This window comes from Mus musculus, chromosome 16, assembly GCF_000001635.26.
Source record: "Mus musculus strain C57BL/6J chromosome 16, GRCm38.p6 C57BL/6J".
Classification (NCBI taxonomy): domain Eukaryota; kingdom Metazoa; phylum Chordata; class Mammalia; order Rodentia; family Muridae; genus Mus; species Mus musculus.
The window spans coordinates 43,064,075-43,089,210 of NC_000082.6; the positions used below are offsets into that span (position 1 = coordinate 43,064,075).

General features: G+C 37.8%; 1 protein-coding gene across 40 annotated transcripts in view; it reads left to right on the plus strand.

Annotated features, from left to right (window-relative positions):
• The window catches only part of Zbtb20 (zinc finger and BTB domain containing 20), a 758,704-nt gene that overhangs the window by 188,386 nt on the left and 545,182 nt on the right, over positions 1-25,136 (plus strand). For 33 of the 40 annotated variants that reach the window (XM_030249219.1, XM_030249208.1, XM_011245985.3 and 30 more), the window contains one exon: positions 8,350-8,395. The exons of the other annotated variants lie outside the window; for them this stretch is intronic. The gene's annotated coding sequence lies outside the window, so the exon portion shown is untranslated. The remainder of the gene's footprint in view (positions 1-8,349; positions 8,396-25,136) is intronic. 40 annotated transcript variants of the gene reach the window in all.

Here is a 25,136-nt window from a genome sequence, read left to right on the forward strand (position 1 = left end):
AATACATTACTGAATAATTACCAATATGATACATTAGTATCTTCTCCCCTCTTTTATTTTTCCCTTCCCCTTTCTGAATTTCACTCGTTTATTTTAATATATATCTTTATGTTCCATTAATGAGTGGCAATGATGAGGAAACTTTTGATCTTTATTAGAAACATGATTTCTGCTTGCTTTAATGATCCTATATTTTTGCTGAGTGTATAATTTTGAAGTTTTTATTTGCTCTGAGCACTTTGAAGACATTATTCTTTATGTATTCTAGTTTTGCTGTGAGAATCACTTAGCTGATTGCTTGCGTTTCCTCTGCAGCTAACCTGGTTTTCTCTTTGCCTCTGACATTTGTACATGTCTTAGTATATGCCTTTATGCTTTCTTTCATATTCTACTGGGTTGTCTTTCATGAGAAATCCAAGGTGGGGTGAATTCCCTTGCCTCGCAGGTCAGGTTTCTTCTGGTAGGTTTCACCAGTGGAAACCATTGATAATTGATTAGCAGGTAACAGGAAAGGAAAGGTAAACATAATTAATTTCTAAAATTTATTCAATGTCTTCAGTGCAGTGAGCTCCTGCTATCCTTTCAAAAGTTTTTAATTTAAAAATTATATTTATTCATTTTTTTCTACTTGAACTCCTCCCAGATCCTCCTTATCTCCCTGGTTACCCAACTTCATTTCAACCTCCAATCATGTTTCTTTCTCCTAACCCCCAAAAACCCAAAATTAAAAATTAGAACAAACCCAAAATTAGCACACACATACATATAGACACACACACACACACACCCAAAACTAAATGAAACAAACAAACAAACAAAACCTATAAAATCTACATGACTCTTGAAGTTTATTTTTGTTGACCACGACTCCTGGGCATAGGGCCTTCCTATGTGGTCGGTATTCCCAGTAGCACTACATTGGAGAAACTTACTTTCCCTCTTCCAGAAAGCATCAGTTACAGATAGCTTCTTCTTTGGGTATAGGGCCCTTATCAACCTTGCCCTTCCATTGCTGGACACTATCTGCCTTGAAATTGTCCAGGTTCCATGCTCTCATTGTCTCTGTGAGATCCTGTGTGCATCAGTCCTGTTCCTTTGGAGTCCCTCTAACACATCATTGTGTTCTACATAGATCTCTGACCCTTGTGGGGAAGCGTTTGATAATGACATCCCATATAGTGTCCTAAACTCTCTTTCCCTGTGTACAGTGACCAGTTGTGGATCTCTTGTTGATACCTGTCTACTACAAGGTTCATTAATAAAGGTTGGACAATATACTGATTGGTTGGTATAGTAATATATCATTAGGATCCATTTTATTGCTGTGTTCCTTTGCCAAACAATAGGATTTTTTTTTCTCTAGGCCATAACCTAGCTAAACCCATATTCTTGGCACTTTAGTAGGGCCGGGTACCATTTCATAAAGTGGGAATATTTCAAATAGTAGTTGTTTACTACCAGAATATTTGTGCCACTATTATAACCCTGATTTATCTTGCAGGCAGATTGCTGTGGAGGTCACAGTGTTTGTTGCTGGGTGATATTTATGGATACTTTTCTCTTACAGGAGCTGGTAGGGTACCTTCTAGCGATATGAACACTAGGTAGTGGGGGTGAAGCTTCTAGGTGGATTCTACTTCTCCTTATTGGATGATGTAAGTGTGATTCTTAGGCCCAAGAACTTACCATCATGTTGTGGAAAATAGTCAATAGCCAGTGATGTTCAGAGAGGTCCATGGAACATATTTTGGCCAACAGTTCACCAAAATATAACCCATTTCTGGGACCGGAAATTTTATTAGGTGGTATACAATATATAGTTGGGGCATTAGGTACCCTATTATATGGTCAGACCATTTACATTTCTGAAATATTAGTACACAGTGGCAGCCTACAGAATGGGAAACCTTTACAAATACATCTGAGAAGGCTTAGTATCTAGAATATATGAAGAACTAAAACAAAACATAAACAAAATAAAACAACCCCTCCTGTACATTAAGAAAACAAACAAACAAACAATTAGAAAATGAGGTACAGAGTAAAACAAAGAGTTCTTAAAAGATGAAATCCAGTGTCTGAGGAAAAAAGAAATGTTAAGCATCCTTACTTATCAGGAAAATGCAAATTCAAACTATTTTAGCACTTTATCTTTCTTCAGCTACAGTGGCCAAGATAAATCAAATATGTGGCAATACATGCTGGCAGCCATGCTGGGGACAGAAAACACTTACTTGTTGATGGTGGGACAAAAACCTGTACAACTACTATGAAAAATTAGTATGGTGGTTCTTTAGGTAGCTGGGAATAGACATACTTCAAGATCTAGTGATACCACCCTTGAGCATACATACCCATACCCAGAGATCGCTATGTCTTAAAGCAGAGATACTTGCTCATTCGTATTCACTGCTGCTCTGTGTATAATAACCACAAGTTAGAAAGCACCTGTATCCACTGGCAAATGGATAATGAAAATTTGGCACATTTAAACAATATCATGTTATTCATTTGTTAAAAGTAAATTTATGAAATGTTAGAAAAATGGAAGAAACAGTAGATGATCCTAGAAACAGATCCTGAGACTTAAGGTAGTCTAGACCTTGAAAGACAAATATCTCATGTTTTGTCTCATGTATCAATGCTAGGTTTTAATCTTTCGATATGTGTGCTATAGAATTAGGTACCTACTAAGGGACTAAGATGGAGAAGAGGCTCGCCTAATAGAAGAGAAAGAGAGTGTAGTGTTAGGAACAGAGTAGACTAGAAGGATTAAATGATGAGCGTAACTGGAAGGCAGGGTAAAGAAGGGACTCTGGGGAGGGGCAGAAACCACATGGACCACGCTAGTGCTGGCTTTGACTCTAAGGACATGTCTTTCCTTCTACTGTGCCTCCACTACTAATCTCATGTCTGTGTCATTCTCTTGGTTCACCAGTCTTTTCTACCTTGCTCTTGACATGGCCTCCCTCTAAGATCTGAAAGAGTTTTCTATTATGTATTTGAATTTTAATGTCTTTCAAGTCTGGAAATCATGTATTACTTCAGATATTGTCATTTTGTTTTTGACTTCTCATTCTGAGTTATTAGATACATGATTGGAAGATGGTTTTTTAGTCATAAAAAGTTGAATCTAGCTTAGTAACATACAAAGAAAAAGGTGAATTCTCCAACATTACTAGATAAGTAATTCTTACTTTCCGTTGAATTTCCTTATTAAATAATAAAAGAAGGTAAGGTACTTCAATTTTTAAAACTATAATTGGCATTATTGATTATTGAAATAAATAACATAACAACAATATAAGTAATAACAGTAAAATAACCAGCAAGCAAATTGTCTGCTGATTCCAGAAGAAATGTATGTATATCTTAATAAAGTTTTGAATTACATTGTATCAATGACTACTTAAAAGAAGACATATATAAAATGTTAATAAAATTTTGTCCTATTAGTTTCCAGTTGGTTTCTTTTGATGTTTGTGTTTTAGAGTTTTTGTTGCTGTTATTGTTGTTGTTGAGAAAGAACTTGAAGTTGGACGAACTAGGAGGTAGGGAGTATCTGGGGAAGTTAGGAGAGGGACAACATGGTTAGAGAGGACATTGTTTGAAAAAATTTGTTTTTTTTTTCATTTTTTTCTTTTTATTGAAAATTGATTCTTTTCTCATACAATACATCCTAATTATAGTTTCTATATCTTAAACTCTTCCCAGTTATTCCCCAACTTTCCTCCCTCTGGATCCACTCCCTTTCTGTCTCTAACTAGAAAAGATGGGGCTTCTAAGAGATAGCAACCAAACATGAAAAAATAAAATATAACAAGTTAAGGGGAAACCATCATATCGAGGCTGGACAAGGCAATCCAACAGAAGGAAAAGAACCTCAAGAGCAGGCAGGCACAAGGATCAGAGACCCACTCCCTCCTGTACCCTCAGGAGACCTGTCAGAGTACAGCTTCAAAACTGTAGCATTTACAGAGAGGACCTGTGCTGCCCTGGGTAGGCCCTGCACTTGCTGCTTCAGCCTATCTTCATAGCAGCTTTGTGTAGTTGATTCAGGCCTTGTTCTCCTGGTGTCAGTTCTGCCCCTGTCTCTTCCACTCTTTCTGCCTCCTCTTCCACAGATTCCCTGAGATCTGAGGAGAGGAATTGATGGTGACATCTCATTTAGACTCTCTCTCTGAAATAGCTGGCAGTGGTCTCTGCATTTGGTCCCATGTGTTACTGAAGGAAACCCCTCTGATGACTGACTAAAGCACTGATCTTTGAGTAGAGCGAATATAATTTTGAGTCATTTTATTGAATCTTTTTAAACTGTATGTCAATAATGTTTGCTTTATCCGAGCTGGGATATCTAGTTTCTGATTTTTGGTCATGCAGGTAGTGTCTAGCATGAAATGCATCTTCAGGAGTGGGCCGTAAGTAAAATCAGAGATTGTTTGGCCACTCTTATGAGTTCTGTGCCCTCATTGGCCTCATGTATTTTGCAGGCAGGACACATTGTAGGCAAAAGTGTTGGTGCTTATATTTCTCCTTCAGTAGCCTGAAGAATATCTTCCCACACCAAAGCCACTAGAACATAGGGGTGAAGGTTTCATGTAAAATATCCCTTAGAATACTTAGTCATGGAAGTAGTTTATAGTCTGAATTAAATCTCCTGGTCAGGCCACTTTTCCTGGGCCCCAGATGAGACCATTTTAATGCCCTGAGTGAGTTAGCAACTTTCTTTACTAATAGTTCAAGAGGCATCTCTAATTCGACTCTACAAGTAAAGAGCAAAAACATTTCTCTATTCTACAACATGTATCTGGGCCCATTAAATTTTCATAGGAGAATTGTGCTAACTAGAAGTCAACAGAAAGACATAGTCAGAAAAATTTTATACTAAGTATAATGGCTAATCTTAGTTGTTAACTTCACAGATCTGGGAGCAGCACACCTCAGTTGGGGCATGTGTCTGTATTTGTGAAGTATTTCAAATACTAGTTGATATAAAGCGGGGCACGGTGCACTGTGAGCAGTGATGGCTCTAGCCTAGAAAGATAGCTTAGTAACCTTGAGGAAACCACCCAGTAATCACTACAACACTGTGCTCTGTCCTATAGCTTCTGCTTCAGTTCCTGCCTTAGCTTCCCAGGATGATGGACTGTCATCTGTAATCCAAACAAACTTTTCCCTTACCAAAATTTGTTTTAGACAGTATTTCATAGAAATAAAGAAATCGAACTTGTACACATACTAAAGGTAAAATACTCTCTATCTTTACAGTACACTCTACTGTTGTTCTCTTCAGTAATAAGGACAGTACTTTCAATGCTGGGTTGTGTTGGTATGGGGGGTATTATTCATGTATTGTTTCATGGAAACTGTTCCCTAAACATCTAGCTCACAACTGCCTCTTGTATCAGTTTTTGGCTATAGTGTTTTGTGCCCAGTAGGCTTTCTTTATCTTTTGGATTTTGGTTTAGTTTAGTTCCTTAGTTTATAACAATACGATATCCTCTCCCTTTTGTGCAACTATGATGCCACTAGCAGGGCCCTGTAAGGAAATGCTTACTTTATGCCATGCCGGGGACTGTGCTTGTTTTGTTATAGGCCCATAAAGGGAAGCACCGTAAATAATCCTGTAGGATATTTAGATAATCACTGTTCTAAATACAGGGAATATGGAACTTCCTGAAATCTAATTGTCTGGTGGCAAATTCTAAGCACTTAATCATCCTACCTGGTAACTCTGGTACTGCCCAGAACACTGTACACCTGGGCTAGGGCCAGGGATCACAGGAATTGCTGGTTGTTTATTTGTCACCACATCACAAGAATGGACCCAGTTGACATCAACCTTGTAACTATTGCGTAGGACTGACTTTAGAGGGAATAAAATTTATGACTCTAGCCCAGATTGAAACTGACTAGTTAGAGACTCTGTGAGCGGTACCATTTTATCTGCCTAGCAGAAATGGTCTGCCCTGTCTCATTTTCTTTCCCTGGTGATGTAATAACAGTGTCTTCTGGAAGGATTAACAAGTAACTAACTATTTACTTAAGTGGCTGATAAATAACTCTAGTCTGTTAATAATTGTCCATGTGTTTCAGGTAGCTCTGCATAATCTAAGGCAGTCTTACATACCCCCCACCCTACATTGGTCAGTGTTTCCTTGATCTCCTTTTATGCCAGATCACTGTTAACATGAAGCAAATCACATAAATAAAAAATGTAAATATTTAAAATAATTCGTGAGTGTAATTTGTAAGTGATGCATGCTAATGAGTCTGAGCTGTCAGTCAGTGCTACATATATGTAAGTTTTCACTTCACAGTATGAAAGAATAAACATGACATAAATTTTATGTGTCGTGCTCTATTTTTTTAACACATGGTGGTGATAAATGCATCCGCTTGCACACAGTAGATGCTCAGTGAATCTTGCTGGTTTAGTGAATAAATTAGTCTGTACTAGATACAACAGATTTTCAGTCCTGAGTTGTTCTTGCTGTCATTTCACTCTGCATAATTTAAATAAGTTTTACTAAAATGATTAAAAATGTGTTATTGAATTACTGTGTAGATCCTAGAGTAATGGGATGACAACGACCCTGTGTGTACCCTGATGAGGAGACAGAGTGTGTTCTCTGTAGGCACACCTAGTGGAGTTGATGTGTGATTGAATTAATCTATTTCTCAAAGAAGAGATAGATTTACTACTTCCATATGGCACTTTGTAAAGTTTCTTTTACCTCTACCTTAACAATTGATATTTTATTACTATAAAAATAAAGTTTATAATCAACAGTTAGCTATTTATGAACCTAAGTAGAGTAAAATAGTTAATAATAGTTTTTAAATAGTTAATAAATACTCTTATTCAACAGATTTTAGATGTTAGATTCAAGGTCCAACGTCTTAGTTTTTATGTGTATATATTCTATTTTTATATCTTCATTGTCACTACCCTATGCACTTTAAATTATACACACTTGCATAATGTACAATTATCCTATACATTTAAAGATTCCATAAAATTTTAAATGTTTAAGGTATATCAGGAGTTGCAGAAAATACTAGTTTATATGGCTTGATATACATTACTTATTTTCTCTCATAAGACATTCAAATTTCTTATAATTTTTCAGTACCATACAATTATCTTCTATGTTTATTTATTTATTGTTTAATCTGTATATTGTGTACATGTTTGTAGGTTAGAACCTGAATCAAGGCACAGGTGTAAGTCAGAGGACGAACTAAGGAGTCAGTCCTTCTACCATATGGATTCCAAGGATCAAATTATGGTCTTTAGAAGTGGCAACAAATGTCTTGAGCCTTTTCACCAGCTCTAAATGTATCTTTTAACATAGATTTTTATCTGTTTCCAATAATATGAACAGATGCCTAGAACTAAACCTATTGAGAAAAAAATTCAAACTGACTTGTAAATACCTACATATGGCAACCTTCCAGAAGGTTCTTACCAATTCATGCTCACGTCAGTTTTATGTGTGATGCTATTTTATTGAGCTATCATAAAAATAATTACCTATGGACCCTTTGAGCAAAGTTTACTGACCTTATCATGTTGCTGTTAACAGCTAGGCTTAGATGTACATAAATACTTCATTTTCCATTCAGAAAGAATTATGAAACTTCTAGTTTGGAGAATTTAGCTTGTATCCTTTCTGTTCCAGTACATCTTCCATCTAAACTCAAGTGCGTTTGTTTGTTTATTTTCTCACATGTGATTGTCAGCTTCAGGCATTAAGCTGGGCTTGCATGGGGCTCTCTACCAGTCCCTGCTTCCCTAGCAGGTAGTCCAGGGTGTCAGGCTGAGGCACTGTGCAGTATGCCACATGTTTTGGAAGCAGTGCTTCTCATAGACTCAGTCTGCTAGTGATCTGTTGTACCAAAGTTAAAGGAGCATTCAAAGTTTTCTTTCTGCATTATTTTTGTGGACTGCTCTGTGGAAGCACTTTGTTGGCTCGCCAGTGTTCTAGCAGAGTGAGGGCAGATGAATCGGAGGAGTTCTGTCTCAGAGAGCAGCAGTCATTTGTATTAGCAAGGCATTAGGCCTGGAAGAACACCAAGAAAAAAATTCACTTGTATTTTCCTAGTCCTCTAGTGAGAACATTTCCATTGCAGAGGCCATGGTGAGTCTCAGTGGCTTGATGACACTGCTGAGATGCTGTGCGCATACATTCACATATATGAGTAGTACCTGTGGGAACATATGAAGATCAACGACTCCATCTTCCTTATACACTGCTGATCTGCACAAGTTGTATCAGTACAAATTCTGAATTTGGTTTGGTAAGTTAATTTCTGCTTACATGACATCTCTGATTTCCATTTCAGAGTTCTTGATAAATTGCAAGTCTCTTTGTGCCTCATAGCTGCACAGGTATGTATGTGAATTTCTTATAGCTATGCAAGTATATGTATTAACTGTTGAGTTACTACGTCTTGTTCATTAAAACTGCTTATGGATGTCATAATATGCAGTTGTTAATTTTTGATCATTTGTCTTATAAATATTGACAGTTCCAAAGAACTGTACTTTGTAACACATTGCATTGCATATCACTGTAAGAATCAGACACACATTTCTAAGATTTGATGAGGCAGAATAATTTTAATTACAAAGCATTCATCTGGTGAATTCGAGAGTACTTTATAGGACTGTGCTGGTAAAGCAACTGGCATCCGAGGTCAGGCCAGTGGAGAAGCACTGTCTTTGGCAGCTTTGTTTTATTATCAAACTTCTTTGATGTGCTTTAAGTTGTTTGTTTGTAAAGGTTGCTTTAGGTCAGGATGGCTGCATACCTACTCTCTTCTGCACTGTCTCAGTCACCAGATGAACCTGGACAGGGTGGGAGTGTTTGCACTGGTTTAAAATTTCAGCCATGCAGTGTTGTTGTTTCTGGGCAACATGCAGGAATTCAGCAAAGCTTGGTTGCACCTGCTCAGTTGTTGCTCACAGCTGTGTCATAGGAGGGGCAGCACAGTTAAGCTTGTTAGCAGTTTGCCTGTGCTGTGGCGTATCTATGTTTCATGTACTCTTGAGTTAGAAAGATAGGAGGTGTCGACTTTGGGCTATTAAACTGGGCCATTATAACACTCACTGGTTATAGTTTCAAATACTTTTACTTAATTCTTTTCTGTCTCAAATGCTCAAATATTTTTACTATATCTCAACTGCCTTAGATAATGTATATCTCATATAGTGTATCTCTGGAGAAAACCGTGTTGATAATTTTTCGTCCTAAGAGAGACATTTTGTGTTTGGCTTGATTTCACCATGTTGGCAGCCCCACTGTGTGGGGCTGGATGTAGTTATTGATCCATTTAGCTGAACAGATTTGAAAGCATTTGGCTATCAGTGGACACGTGGGGCCCATTCAGAAAGTGTAAGAGTATATTGTGAGGAGATATGACTTGTGCATGTGTCTCTCCTGCAGTTGGGGTTGAAGAAATGGGAAAAACCATGAAATTAAGGTATAAATTCTAGATGAGGGACTAACATACCCATGAAATGTTAAACCTGCTATATTATCATTTAATCAAATCTACCTTCTTGGTGTTTTTCCAGAGTTATTCGTAGTGCAATTCTGTTTCTTTTGTTAATAGCTTTATTTTTGTTCTGACAAACTAGGATATCTTTAAGAGATTTGAACTATTATTGAATTTATCATAGGCAAAGTTCTGTAAGTGAAATACAAACAGCTATAATTTTATATAAAGGTATTTAATTAATTTATTCACTTGTCCCAGATTCCTGATATTGAAAACTTGTTTGTATGGCTTGTAGTAGTCTCCTTAACAAACTAAAAATACTAGAATTTAATAACACAAATTTTAAGTCTTATAACTGCTGTATTTTTCCTGCTATTAGCACACATAGAATCTTTTTTTAAAAATAAAACATTATTATAATATGGCCTGAATTAACCTCTTGTCTTGGGGAATAGGAAACTAGAGACAGAGAATGTAGGGGCGTGCCTGTGCTCCTTACACAGTACCTTGTACAGAGCACTTGGTCAAGGCACGCTGGGTAGCATAAAGCAAGCCTGGCACTGGGGAAGCAGCCCTGTGGTCCCTGAAGGCATGATTCGTGAACAGTGATGGGCTTTACTTTACGATTCACATGGCCAGCTAGATGCTGAGAAGCCTTGTTGTTGAAAACAAGCTTAGATGTAAAAATCTCTTCATCTGCATTGTTAAAGATCAAGAATTACAATACCAGTATTTACTTTATATGAATATTTACTGACTACGTGCAAAATATTTTTATTCTCCCCATTATACATTTAAAGGCCGAGGCATCCATACTTAAGTTCCTTGTCACCTTGGAAACCCTTTGGAGCATAGGCACGAGCAACCTCTCTGCTAGATGCTCCAGGCCTGAGCCTTGCACACTCACTGTGCTCCCTCCTTGCCCATTGCTAGCTCATCAGCTTCACAGAAATAAAATGTGTCTTGACTTGCTTTGGGTCAGGTAAGATCAGAACATATTAAAAAGGTGTAGTTGTTTTACTAAGCAGAACGAGTGGAACCTATATTTATTCTATACATATTTATAATTATGGATTCTATCAGCCTCTGAATCCCAACTGCAAATACATAACAAAGGTAAAGTCAAAGTAGAGCAGCTGAGATGTGCTGTAGGTCCTTCTACGATTGCATTGTGTGTCTTGAGGTGAGCACATTATAATGATACAAGTCTTAAGACAGTAATAACTACTTATTTATTTACTTAGCAACCGAGTACTTGTTCTTTGCTTGACTCAGTAACAAATCAGAATACTTACTCAGGGATCAGAACAACAACGAGGACAGCGGAGATATATCAGTAGGTTTTTTTGTTTGCTTTTTTTAGGTTTCACAACTTACTATTTATGGGACTCAGTTGAATCTCTTGTATCCTCACTTGTAAAATTCTAAAACTATAAATTTTACATGGTATTAATGCACTAAATGTTAGATAGCATGTGTCACATGTTAGTGCAATTGTTAGCACATAGCAAATGCTTAAAACTCCATTCTTCTCTATGTGCCCACTTCTAAGGCTACTGCTGCCATCACCATGACTGGTTTTAGACACTGACGGAAAACCATCTGAGTAACAGCGATCTGTCCTTTTGGTCTGGAATTGTCTAATAGATTGTCTCAGAGTTAATAGTTAAAGATATGTCTGTTTCTTTGGCTTTAAGGGAGATTTTATAACTATCATAAATCAATTTACTGAGTCAGAAGAAATGTTAATATACTTTTATTGTTTTACCACTTTTTATCATTTAGAATACATGTAACATAAAAATTACCCATTTATTTCTGTTTAGGTTTAAATTTTACTGATTTTAAATATATAGATAATGCTTAATCAGACACCACAACAAGCCATTCATAAAATCTTTTTGTTTTAGAAATTTGAAAATTTTAAAACACTAAAAAAAAAAGTACCATTCATTCTTTCCTTCCTTCAGTTCTTGAAAACTATTTTACTTTTTGTGTCAATGATTGTGACAACTTTATACGTAATGTCACAAAATACATGATTTTGTGTGTGTGTGTGTGTGTTTGTGTTATTTCAGTGAATAATATTAGGGTTTATCCGTGTTGTGGTACATGTCAGGTTTCTCATCTTCAATAACTGAATAATATTTGACAGTGTGTATATACCACATATTGCCTGATTATTCATCTTGACAGTGGACTCTTTGATTGCTTATACATTTTAGTTTTCTGCATATTTGTGGTGAACTCGTGTATAAACCTTGAGAACCCAATTTTACTTTATTTTACTTAGAACCAAAAATGGAATTGGTGGATCATACAGTAATTCCATTTCTCAAAAAATTTTGTGAGATTGCATTTACAATTGGTGGAATCATTGTAGTTTGTATGTGTGAATAGCACTGGATTATTTGTATTGAAAAGTATTACAAGAGTCAAGTTCATCAAGAAAGCACATGACTTATGTGAATTCAAATGACTTAAGAAGGCTATGCCTAAGATAAGACATATCCTGGGAGCCCATGATACTTTTAGAATTCTTCAAAAGTGATGTAGTCATCACTTGCTCATATTGGAATATAGGATGATGGGACTGAAACTAACTGGTACTGAAATTTCAGTTTATTCAATACTTTATTCCTTACCAGAGAATCTAGACCTTATTGTGTCATGTATCAGGGTTACATTGGTCCTATCTATCTATCTATCTATCTATCTATCTATCTATCTATCTATCTATCTATCTATCTATCTATCTTAAACTTCAGATTTTATCCTGTTCCCCTGTCTCCACAGGAATGTTCTTACCCCTCCACCCCCACCCCACCAGAACTGGCAGTCCTTGGCTGTATATGTATTGGGGGCCTCATATCAGTTGGTGTGTGCTTCCTCGTTGGTGGTCCAGTGTCTGAGAGATCTTGGAGCTCCGGGTTAATTGAGACTGTTGGTCCCCTTACAGGGTCGCCCTTTTCCTTTGCTTCTTTCAGCCTTCCCTAATTCAACAACTGGGGTCAGCTGCTTCTGTCCATTGGTTGAATGCAAATACCTGCACCTGACTCTTTCAGCTGCTTGTTGAGTCTTTCTGAGGGAAGTCACTTTAGGTCCCTTTTTGTGAGCGCTCCACAGCTTCCATAATAAGTGTCAGGCCTTGGGGCCTCCCCTTGAGCTGGATCCCACTTTGGGCCTGTTGATGGACCTTCTTTTCCTCAGGCTTTTCTCCATTTCCATCCCTGCAGTTCTTTCAGACAGGAACAATTATGGGTCAGAGTTGTGACTGAGATGGCAACTCCATCCCTCACTTGATGCCCTATCTTTCTGCTGCAGGTGGACTCTAAAGTTCCCTCTCCTTGATGTAGGGCATTTTATCTAAGGTCCCTCTCTTTGAGTTCTGAGAGTCTATCACCTCCCAGGTCTCTGGTACATTCTGGAGGGTTCCTCCAACATCCTGCCTCCCGAGGTTTCATGTTTCCATTCTTTCTGCAGGCCCTCGGGGATTTCAGTCCTGTTCTCCCACCCAATACCTGATAATGTTCCCCTCTCTCCCTGCCTCCTGCATCCTCTCCCACCTCCATCCCCCAATCCTCTTCTCCTTCTAGATCCCTCCCTCCTCCCTTGAGGTTGCTTTCTTCTCCCTCCCAAGTGGGACTGAGGCATCCACACTTGGGCACTTCAGCTTGTTGACCTTTTTTAGTTCAGTGGGCTGTATCTTGGGTATTTGGCACTTTTCTTTTTTCTTTCTTTCTTTCTTTCTTTCTTTCTTTCTTCCTTTTTGGCTAATATCCACTTATTATTGAGTATATACCATGCACATCTTTTTGGGTCTGAGTTACCTCAATCAGGATGATATTTTCTAGTTCTATCCATTTGCCTGCAAAACTCAGAATGTCCTCATTCTTAATAACTGACTCCGTTGTGTAGATGAACTACATTTTCTATATCCATTCTTCTGTCATGGGACATCAGGGTTGTTTCAAGCTTCTGGCTATCACAAACAAGGCCACTATGAACATAGTGGAACATGTGCCCCTGTGGTATGCTGAGTCATCCATCTTTTGGGTATATTTCTAAGAATTGTATAGCTGAGTTTTCAGGTAGATCTATTTCCAGTTTTCTGAGGAACATCCAGATTGATTTCCAGAGTGGTTGAACCAGTTTGCATTCCTACCAGGGAGGAGTGTTCCTCTTTCTCCACATCCTCACCAAAATGTGCTCTCACTTGAGGATTTGATCTTAGCCATTCTGATTAGCAAAAGGTGGAATCTCAGAGTCGTTCTGATTTGTATTTCTCTGATCCCTAAGGACTTTGAATATTTCTTTAGGTGCTTCTCAGCCATTCAAAATTCCTCTGTTGTGCATTTTTAAATTAGTTCTATACCCCATTTTTTGATTGGGTTGTTTGTTTTTTGGGGGATTATCTTATTGGGTTCTTTATATATTTTGGATATTAGCCCTCTATTGGATGTGGGGTTAGTGAAGAATTTTTTTCCAATCTGTAGGTTGCTGATTTGTCTTATTGGCTATGTCCTTTGCCTTACAGAAGCTTTCCAGTTTCATGAGGTCCCCTTAATTAATTGTTGATCTTAGAGCATGAGCCATTGGAGTTCTGTTTAGGAAATTTCCCTCTGTGCCAATGAGTTAAAGGCTCTTTCCCACTTTCTCTTCTATTAGATTCAGTGTATCTGATTTTATGTTGAGGTCCTTGGTCCACTTTGGACTTGAGCTTTATACAAGGTGACAAATTCGGGTCTATTTTCTTTTTTCTACATACAGCCAGCCAGTTAGATGAGCAACATTTATTGAAGATGCTTTCATTTTTTCCATTGTATGTTTGGCTTTTTTGTCAAAGATCAAGTGTGTGGTTTTATTTCTCGGTCTTCAATTCTATTCCATTGATCAACATGTCTGTCTTTACCAATACCATTCAGTTTCTCTCACTATTGCTCTGTAGTAAAGCTTAAGGTTAGGTACGGTGACTCCCCCAGCCATTCTTATTGTTAAGTATTGTTTTTGCTATTCTGGGTTTTTTTTTTTCTTCCCAGATGAATTTGAGAATTGCTCTTTCCATGCCCATGTCTTTGGAGAATTGTGTTGGGATTTTGATGAGGATTGCATTGAATCTATAGAATGCCTTTGGTAGGATGGCCATTTTTACTATGTTAATTCTGCCAATCCATGAGCATAGGAGATCTCTTTATTTTCTGAGATCTTCTTTGATTTCTTTCTTGAGAGACTTGATGTTGTTGTTGTACAGATCTTTCACTTGTTTGGTTAGAATTCCCCCAATATATTTTACATTTTTTTGTGACTAATAGAGGTTTATTCCAAAGCAGCCAGACTTGTGCCTTAGGTGAATAGTTGTTCCCTTCCAGTAGGTAATCAAATTTTATAAACAGCCTTGATCACTTCTCTGCAGTCGAGGGGGGAATATATTCCCCAACCTTCTCTTTTGACTTATGGGTTCACATCTTTCCCTAATGTCTCTTCACAGTGCCTCCCCTCTATTTATATTTATTGCCTCATGTTCAAATTCCTTTTTTTATAGAGCACAAATCATATAGCCCCAATGAAGATATATATATGTATATATATATAATTTCATATTTCTTAGTATTAAAAATTAGAAGTTCAATGTCAAATTTGGGTTTTTATAAATATATCGTCTCTGTGTGTGTGCACATGCGCGGGTTTACCACATATGTGTGGGAGCCTGCAGAGTCCAGAAGAGTGTTAGATATCCTGGAGGTACAGTTACAGGTATTTGTGATCTACTCAACATGGGTTTGGTAATGGAACATTGGTCTGGAAGTGCCCCAAGCTCTTTTAACTGCTGGGCCATTTTTTCCAGTTCCCAGCACGATTGTTTTGTTTTTATTGAGACAATTTACTTGGAATTGTTGTATTAATATTTGAGTGACTTGGTGTACTCGGACCCAAATATAGGTCAATGTTAACTTCCTCTACAGAATTAAATATGTATGTGTTCATACACAGGTGTGTCTTACTGATAGTGCTTTTAGAGTAGAATACTAGCAATTTGTTCATAGTACACAGCTAGTAAATACTAGGTCTGAACCTATTTAGATGTTATTTTTAAGATAAACTTCATAACTAAGTCAAAGGAACATCATATCCATGGCTGTGTTTTGTTTTGTAACTAGGGTTATGTCAAATTCAGACACTATTGTTACTGTATCAATGGCAATCATCAACTGCTTGTTTTCTTCTCTCCTGACATTTAGCCAATGGTTATCTAGAAAAGCTTAGTGCCTTTACTTTCCCTATTCGGTGAAATTTCGGATAGATGAAGTCTATGCACATGCCTCAAGGACTTACTTACTTACTCTGAGACCCACTCTGTGGCTGCAAGAGGTACTATGAACCAGTACACAACTTGAGTCTGTGGTGTCACTCTGTATGTGTGTTCCTATCGTGTGCTGTCTTCCTTCCTCCCTTCTCTCCTCTCCCTCGGTCTTTCCCTCCTTTTGTCTCTCTCTTCTGCCCTCACCCTTGTTTTCTCACCTTTTCCACTTTTCTGTTTAATGTAAAGCCACGCCATAACTGGTAGGCAGTGAAGGGAGCTGGCACTTCAGTGAGAGCCTTTGTTGGCGTGTGCTGTAGCCTGGCCACAGCCTTTGCTTACTCGTCCACACTAAAATACAGGAGATTATGTACCTTGCATAAGTTTAGCATCTTACCATTGGAAACATTGTGTTTCTCACATTCAAAACAGAACTAGCTCATGACCCAATTTCACTAATAATTTTCTTAAGTAACCATTATACGCATAAGATTTTTTTCTACCCACTGTCTGTCTAGCCTGGTTTAAAATTTTATATATGTACTTTTAAAAAATTGATTAGCTGGAGACAAGCCCACTCCTCTGTTCTGTATAATAAGGATTTAAAAACTGCATGCTGAATTCTGTATAGTGTAATTAAAACTGACCCACATTTGGACCTGAGTACACCAGGACTTAGCCAAACTTGCCATGAGCTGAGTTCTGGTGGCAGATGGGAACTAATGAGGACACACTCCACTCCAGAATTTCCCAGCTGCTTGGCCCCTTTTTGTACAAACAAGGTTTGGAGCGAAGTCCGGATCCCAAGAGCATGTTCTGTAAATGTGCTGTGCCCAATGGCTTGGGAAATGTTCTCACAAAATTATGCTGCTTCAAGGTATCCTTAAGATTTCACCTATTGTCCAGTTTGTTTGTATTTTTTTTTAACTCAAAAGAGCTTTTATTGCTCTTGCCAACCAGTTTTTAGTTTTAAAGTGAATAGGAATCAAACACACCCCATCTTTTCTCCTGTGCCTGGCAATGGTGGTAAAGGCATTCCCATCACAACATGGAGATTTGTAAGCTCCCTACCTCAGGGACCACTGCACCTCAGGAGAAGCATGTCTCTTTGCAACCTATGGATCTCTTCAGCTGGTTTGCTGTCCTGGGACTATTGAGGCAGATGTAATTGAATCAGTTTGAGGCAGCTGGAGCTGGCATGTGGTCTCTCAGATTGCTAGCACCTGCTTGTTTTTTTGCAACTCACTAGAGTGAGAGAAGTGCCAAAACCAGCATTGGTCTTGGAGCAGCAGCTACAGCTCTCCAGATCTCACATCCCTTCCCCTTCCAGCCTCGCCACATCATCACGGGGCCTGAATTAATAAAACCCTTTGCATGATTAGGTCTGAGGTAGACCTTTCCTTCTCATTCTTCTCAGTATGCAGATCCTGACAGTACTGACCACGAGTCCAAAAAAATAAGGCCGGATAATGGTGATCAGGTGGCTGTGGGGCTCTCTTATCATTAGACAACTGGGTAGCCTGTGGTTTGCACATTTCAATGAATGTACCAAATTCATTTACTGTTCCAGCATAGTCTTATTGGCACAGAGAATGAGCAGTTAATGTATAACAAACTGTGAGCTGTTGTAGAATATGATAAATACACTTCCTTAGCAGGGGGGAAATAAAATGGGGCTCTTTCTCCAATGTAAGAACTAAACTAATTGCTGTGGATTGCTTCAGGACTCACTGTGTACCGGATGTTACAGTGTTCTAAAGGAGAGATTTAAATCCTAGGATCCCAGTAGGTGAGCTTTATTTTAAAATATATACATTTGTCATATTTAAAGTTGTAAATCTTTTTTTCCAATATATTTGTATAACCTTAACTTTTCTTTGTTGCATTTAATTATTGTACAGGAATGATCTCACTGGATCCTGATGTTTTATTTGAATTGAGATGTTATAATGTATGTTTATACATTTCTCTAAAGGAGGTTTATTGTTGATAGTATTTTTAGAGCAGCTATGAAATAGAATCATGACTTACTGTAGGGAAATGTTATTTCATTATCATTTGGTAATTACCACATTGTAACACATAGATGCTAGGGAGAAAAGGATATGTGATGTGGCCTTGACCAAAAGGAACTTGAAGACAAATAAGTCAGTCCTTTAAATGACAAAATAAGGCAGGATCAATGTCAAATGAGGTTCTTAGAACTGCCGTGCCCCTTTCTCTTCTCTGTTGTTCATGGAGTACATGCCGAGTCCAGTTTGGTCCTCTTTGCCACCAAGCCAGATTCCTCCTAAAGAGAGCAGAGTACTCAAGCATCGCCAACTGATGGAAGCTGTGTGTAACACAATACCCGTGGGCAGTTGCTGGGAAAGCATGGCATGAGTAATTGCTAAAGCTAGTCTGTGGGAACGGAGATCTCTGTGAGTTTGCTAGGGAGAATCTAGAGTTGAGATGGATCATGAATAAAAGCAATACATTAGGATGAATTTTCTGAGACCGAGAAGGTGAAACATCAAGAAGCTAGAAAGTAATATATGCAAATGAGCATTGTGTGAATTTATTAGCATAGAGAATGACTATGAGAAGGCCTTAGTCATACATGAATCCTTAACTCTGCTAGACTATCAAATGTAACATGGCATGTTATTCATCATACAACACGTCTTCACAGAGATTATCTCTGACTCCTCCTATCTATGTTAGGCCTCTCATATGACATTTTTTATATAGTTTTATTCTTTTCTCGAAGTTTTTCAATTCACTGGTCTGAGAGTACAGTCTTAATGTCAGGAATATTCATAAAGGACTTTGTTCTCAGTAAGTTTATATAAAACAGTATTTTAAAATAAATAAACAGGTAGTTTTAAAACATAAAAAAATCACTATTCCTTTGTTGTGCCAGGGAAATGTTAGTGATCCCCCAAAACAGACAGGAGCCAATGTGTTGTAACTCACAGCAGGGTCTTTATTCTATTAGAGTTAGCTTCCCCAACACACCACCATCATGCAGGGTGGTTTTTGTGGTGGGGAGCCCGAATGTCTATCGGGGCAAGGCTTTATAGTAAGCAGCAAGCAGCGAGTACATGTGCAAGCATCTAATTGGAAAGCTACTGTGGCCTTTCACATAATTGGCTGGTGCTGGGAGTCGTATCATAAACTTAACTTCTGCTCCTCTCTGCATTGGTGGTTGTTAGGCAGGGGGTGGGCTTGTAACCTTGGTGCACATTTGTTGGGGAAATGACCTGGAGACACTGGTCTTGTTGAGGGTGTAACCTGGAAACGCTGGTCTTGGGGATTAGCCTAGAGACTGGAGCTAGGTTTAGGTTTTGTTGGGGGCAACTTGGAAACTAATGCTAAGTACCAGCCTGTTAGTTTACCTAAGTTCAAACTTAGATCAGGCTTGCTAAAATGGAGTCTGAATTAAAAAGATTTGGCCTTTCAGTTTGAGGGTAATTTCTGTTCTAACTGTAATGGCCAAGTTTACTTCAAAACTCTGACTTAAGGGAAGAAGATAACATAGTTCAATAGGAACAGTGTAGGGACTAGGAATTGAAGATCTGGGTGTAAATTCTCCGCTGCTACTTGTCTGCTGTGATGCTGGGCAGCTCTACGTGTTCTCAGAGATGGAGTCTCCTCATCTATAAAATTGAGTTGCAACATACCAAAGTGCTCTGGGATGCATGCTCCCACTTGCCATCGCCTTCATAATTCTAGTTGTTCACTTAGTGTGGATTGTTTTCTTCGTTATCCCTCCTGCATTTGTTTACTATACTTGAGAACCCCATGGTCTATAGTCACAAGTTAACTGAACTCATAAAGTTTTCAAAGATCATTGTTTCAGAAAGAAATAAAATTTAAATAAAGTCTTTTTGATTAGTAGGTATAATTTTTCTACATATTTAGAATATTTTGAGATATGATCAGAAATTTGGCATTTGCTAATAATACCTGTTAATATAAAGAAAACTAACAATATTCACAGTTTTGTAAATATCTTCTTTCAATATATCTTTGACCATAAAGTTACTGATACTAATGGCTTTATGTATTATTTGGGCATCTGAGGGACTTCCCCAGTTCTAATTTCTAATAAGAATTGTGAATAAATATTTCTTTGGGTAAAATAAATGTCAAGAAATTTTTTTACCATTTTAATATTTTTAGGTTCATAAAACAGGTTTGTAATAGGTCCTGAATTACTAAATATACAACATTGGATCTTTAAGTTGTAGCTATATAGTGCTATATGTAGCTTTATAGTGCTATTGATATGTGTGTATATTTACACATACATATAAATGTGTAATATGTATATGTACATATATATTACATATATATATATATATACATACTGTAAATAACTAAATTGAAAATTGGCTACAAATGTTTTTTATGGTACCTTAAGCTTATAGAGCAAGCAGGATTGCTGAGTTTCAACGTTACTTGGGAAATAGCTCACTGTGTTCAACTGGAGACATTTCAAACATAGCCTTTAATCATGTTATGCTGATGCCCCAGGCAAAGCAATGTATACTTATTAGAGTCATTGCAAGTGTCAGGATAGTATATTCCCTAGGCCAAAAGAAAATTGATTTTTTTCTCTGTAAATTTGTCATTTGAAATCATATTCAAATTTTCGTCGATCAAAAAAAATGTGTATTTGCTTTCTAAATCCAGTCTTCAACAACGTAAGAAATTTCTCATTAGATGGCAGATGTGAATTATTTCCTATTAAATAATTTCAAGGATAATCATGGTATTGACTATATGGTATCATGAAATAATCTTTATCTATTCACCTCAAAATATAACATAGAATTTAAAAATACAGGCCTGTTCATTTTATATTTTTAAAGTGATGAATTACTGTTATACAGACTGGATTCTCCCTGTCTTGAAAAGGTGGTATTATCTTTGGCCAAATACAGGGTAGTGTATTATTTGTTGGGCTGAGTTGCTACAGCAAGCTTTTCTCCATGTATTGTTCTGTACACTTCTGTGGATTAGAGACTTTGGGGTCATCATCTGTATGTAAGATGCTTATGCTTCTACTTTTCTTAGGCTTGTAGACTCTAACGACCACATACGACATACCTGAGACTGGTTATGTATTGTCATAAAACGTGTGGCTTAAAACCATAGAAACATATTCTCTTATAGTTCTTGAGGTCAGAAATCTGTATGATTCATAGATTAGATACAAGATTACTAGGAGTAGTGCCTTTTCAGAGTTCTGGTGGCCCCAGTTTTTTTTTTTCTTCTTCTTAGATTTTTGTATTGTTTGCATATTTATGTGGTAATCCCCTCTTTGTCTCTATGGCTTTCTCCTTTTCTTATAATGATACCAATTACTGGATTTGGATTCCACCCTAAAACATGAATGGTTTTCTCATGATTTTATTTCCTTACTAACTCCAGATTTTCTTCTTTCGGAGATTGAGAGTATGCACGTGAGGTTGAGTGTCATTGCCTTTTGAAACTACAGAGCAATCTGATCATTTTATTCAGCATTTCCTAGGATTTTAAGACCATATGTACAAGATTCATACTCCCCTAGTGACCAGGACAGGTTTATGTGTGCAGGAGAGAATTGCAAGGCTTAGCTCAGTTATGTCACCAGTGAATGACTGACAGAGTTGGAGCAGCTCTTGGCCCAGCACAGAAACCTGTGTCCTTTCTACTTCTCCCAACTTGAGCCTAATAAAAGAGGTCATTGTTTTCTGTAAGTAAGTTTCAGACTACTCTTAGTATGAAGATAGTCGGAGACAGCAGGGCACAGTCCCAGGAATAGCTGGAAATACTACTGGAAGCATTTGTTAGCCCTTCCTACTTCATAATTGGAACTTTTAAGTCCAGAATTTTGAATTTTAATTTTTTAAAGCAATTAGTGACATGTTATACAATTATTACCTGTATTAACCACTGAACAAAATATCCTAGTTGGTGAACTAATATTCAGTGCAAGCATATTTATAGAGTAGAAAATTTGATAGCTAAGCATTAGACTTCCTTGCTAGAGGGAAAAAGATAAAATGAAAATTTGCATTTATAAATATCAAACTATTATTTCCACTCCAAACACATTAATAGAGTGAACATACTTTATTTTGTTATAGAACCAGAGAAAATATTAATTTGCTATGTTATAGTTTTCTCATTCCTTTTTGGAGAGTGTTGATTAAATGCAGGGCCTCATACAAGCACTTTCCCAGTAAGTTATATCCCTGGCCTTGGTTTGGGGTTGTGTTGTTGTTGTTATATTGTTGTGTTTTTTTTTAAAGATAGTTATTAAGGTTGGTTTTGAACTTTTCACTTTTCTGCCTCAACTTCTCAAATAGTTGAAATGTCATGCTTGTCACCAAGTCCAGCTTGAGTGCAGATTTATTCTTGGTATAAATTAGACTTGATCCACTTTTTGCAGATGATATGATAGTATATATAAGTGACCCTAAAAATTCCACCAGAGAACTCCTAAACCTGATAAACAGCTTCGGTGAAGTAGCTGGATATAAAATTAACTCAAACAAGTCAATGGCCTTTCTCTACACAAAGAATAAACAGGCTGAGAAAGAAATTAGGGAAACAACACCCTTCTCAATAGCCACAAATAATATAAAATATCTCGGCGTGACTCTAACGAAGGAAGTGAAAGATCTGTATGATAAAAACTTCAAGTCCCTGAAGAAAGAAATTAAAGAAGATCTCAGAAGATGGAAAGATCTCCCATGCTCATGGATTGGCAGGACCAACATTGTAAAAATGGCTATCTTGCCAAAAGCAATCTACAGATTCAATGCAATCCCCATTAAAATTCCAACTCAATTCTTCAACGAATTAGAAGGAGCAATTTGCAAATTCATCTGGAATAACAAAAAACCGAGGATAGCAAAAACTCTTCTCAAGGATAAAAGAACCTCTGGTGGAATCACCATGCCTGACCTAAAGCTTTACTACAGAGCAATTGTGATAAAAACTGCATGGTACTGGTATAGAGACAGACAAGTGGACCAATGGAATAGAATTGAAGACCCAGAAATGAACCCACACACCTATGGTCACTTGATCTTCGACAAGGGAGCCAAAACCATCCAGTGGAAGAAAGACAGCATTTTCAACAATTGGTGCTGGCACAACTGGTTGTTATCATGTAGAAGAATGCGAATCGATCCATACTTATCTCCTTGTACTAAGGTCAAATCTAAGTGGATCAAGGAACTTCACATAAAACCAGAGACACTGAAACTTATAGAGGAGAAAGTGGGGAAAAGCCTTGAAGATATGGGCACAGGGGAAAAATTCCTGAACAGAACAGCAATGGCTTGTGCTGTAAGATCGAGAATTGACAAATGGGACCTAATGAAACTCCAAAGTTTCTGCAAGGCAAAAGACACTGTCTATAAGACAAAAAGACCACCAACAGACTGGGAAAGGATCTTTACCTATCCTAAATCAGATAGGGGACTAATATCCAACATATATAAAGAACTCAAGAAGGTGGACCTCAGAAAATCAAATAACCCCCTTAAAAAATGGGGCTCAGAACTGAACAAAGAATTCTCACCTGAGGAATACCGAATGGCAGAGAAGCACCTGAAAAAATGTTCAACATCCTTAATCATCAGGGAAATGCAAATCAAAACAACCCTGAGATTCCACCTCACACCAGTGAGAATGGCTAAGATCAAAAATTCAGGTGACAGCAGATGCTGGCGAGGATGTGGAGAAAGAGGAACACTCCTCCATTGTTGGTGGGATTGCAGGCTTGTACAACCACTCTGGAAATCAGTCTGGCGGTTCCTCAGAAAATTGGACATAGTACTACCGGAGGATCCAGCAATACCTCTCCTGGGCATATATCCAGAAGAAGCCCCAACTGGTAAGAAGGACACATGCTCCACTATGTTCATAGCAGCCTTATTTATAATAGCCAGAAACTGGAAAGAACCCAGATGCCCCTCAACAGAGGAATGGATACAGAAAATGTGGTACATCTACACAATGGAGTACTACTCAGCTATTAAAAAGAATGAATTTATGAAATTCCTAGCCAAATGGATGGACCTGGAGAGCATCATCCTGAGTGAGGTAACACAATCACAAAGGAACTCACACAATATGTACTCACTGATAAGTGGATACTAGCCCAAAACCTAGGATACCCACAATATAAGATACAATTTCCTAAACACATGAAACTCAAGAAAAATGAAGACTGAAGTGTGGACACTATGCCCCTCCTTAGAAGTGGGAACAAAACACCCAAGGAAGGAGTTACAGAAACAAAGTTTGGAGCTGAGATGAAAGGATGGACCATGTAGAGACTGCCATATCCAGGGATCCACCCCATAATCAGCATCCAAACGCTGACACCATTGCATATACTAGCAAGATTTTATCGAAAGGACCCAGATGTAGCTGTCTCTTGTGAGACTATGCCGGGGCCTAGCAAACACAGAAGTGGATGCTCACAGTCAGCTAATGGATGGATCACAGGGCTCCCAATGGAGGAGCTAGAGAAAGTATCCAAGGAGCTAAAGGGATCTTCAACCCTATAGGTGGAACAACATTATGAACTAACCAGTACCCCTGAGCTCTTGACTCTAGCTGCATATGTATCAAAAGATGGCCTAGTCGGCCATCACTGGAAAGAGAGGCCCATTGGACACGCAGACTTTGTGTGCCCCGGTACAGGGGAACGCCAGGGCCAAAGGGGGGGAGTGGGTGGGTAGGGGAGTGGGGGTGGGTGGGTAAGGGGGACTTTTGGTATAGCATTGGAAATGTAAATGAGCTAAATACCTAATAAAAATGGAAAAAAAAAAAAAAAAATTAGACTTGATCCCAGGCCTCAGACAGAATTCCGAATAAGAAAAAAAAGATTCCATGTTTTGCATCTAATCTATCATGGTAACTGTAATGGGTATATATAGACTACTAAACTAATAAACAGGTAAATAGGATATATTTGCAAAGTCATAGGTAGTATTCCCAATGGGAAAAATAGGATAGAGAATGGATGAAGATAGGAAGTGGAGTCATGAGTAGCTTTTCAGAGGACGTAGCAACCAACCTCTACACAAAAATAATGTAAAGGAGCCAGTCCTGGGAAGAACTACAGAAATCTGATGTCTACAGTGTTACAGGTTTTCTAGGACTGTATTGAGTATGGGAGTTAGTGTAGTTGTAGCAAGGAGGGATGTCCTGGTATTAATTTGTCTGTAAGAAGCTATTCAATCATTTCTTTCTCCAAATTTACAAGATATATTAATTTTGATTTTATGTGTTTGAGGGTCTTGTCTGTATGTATATGCTCTGTGGACTGTGTCAGAAGAAG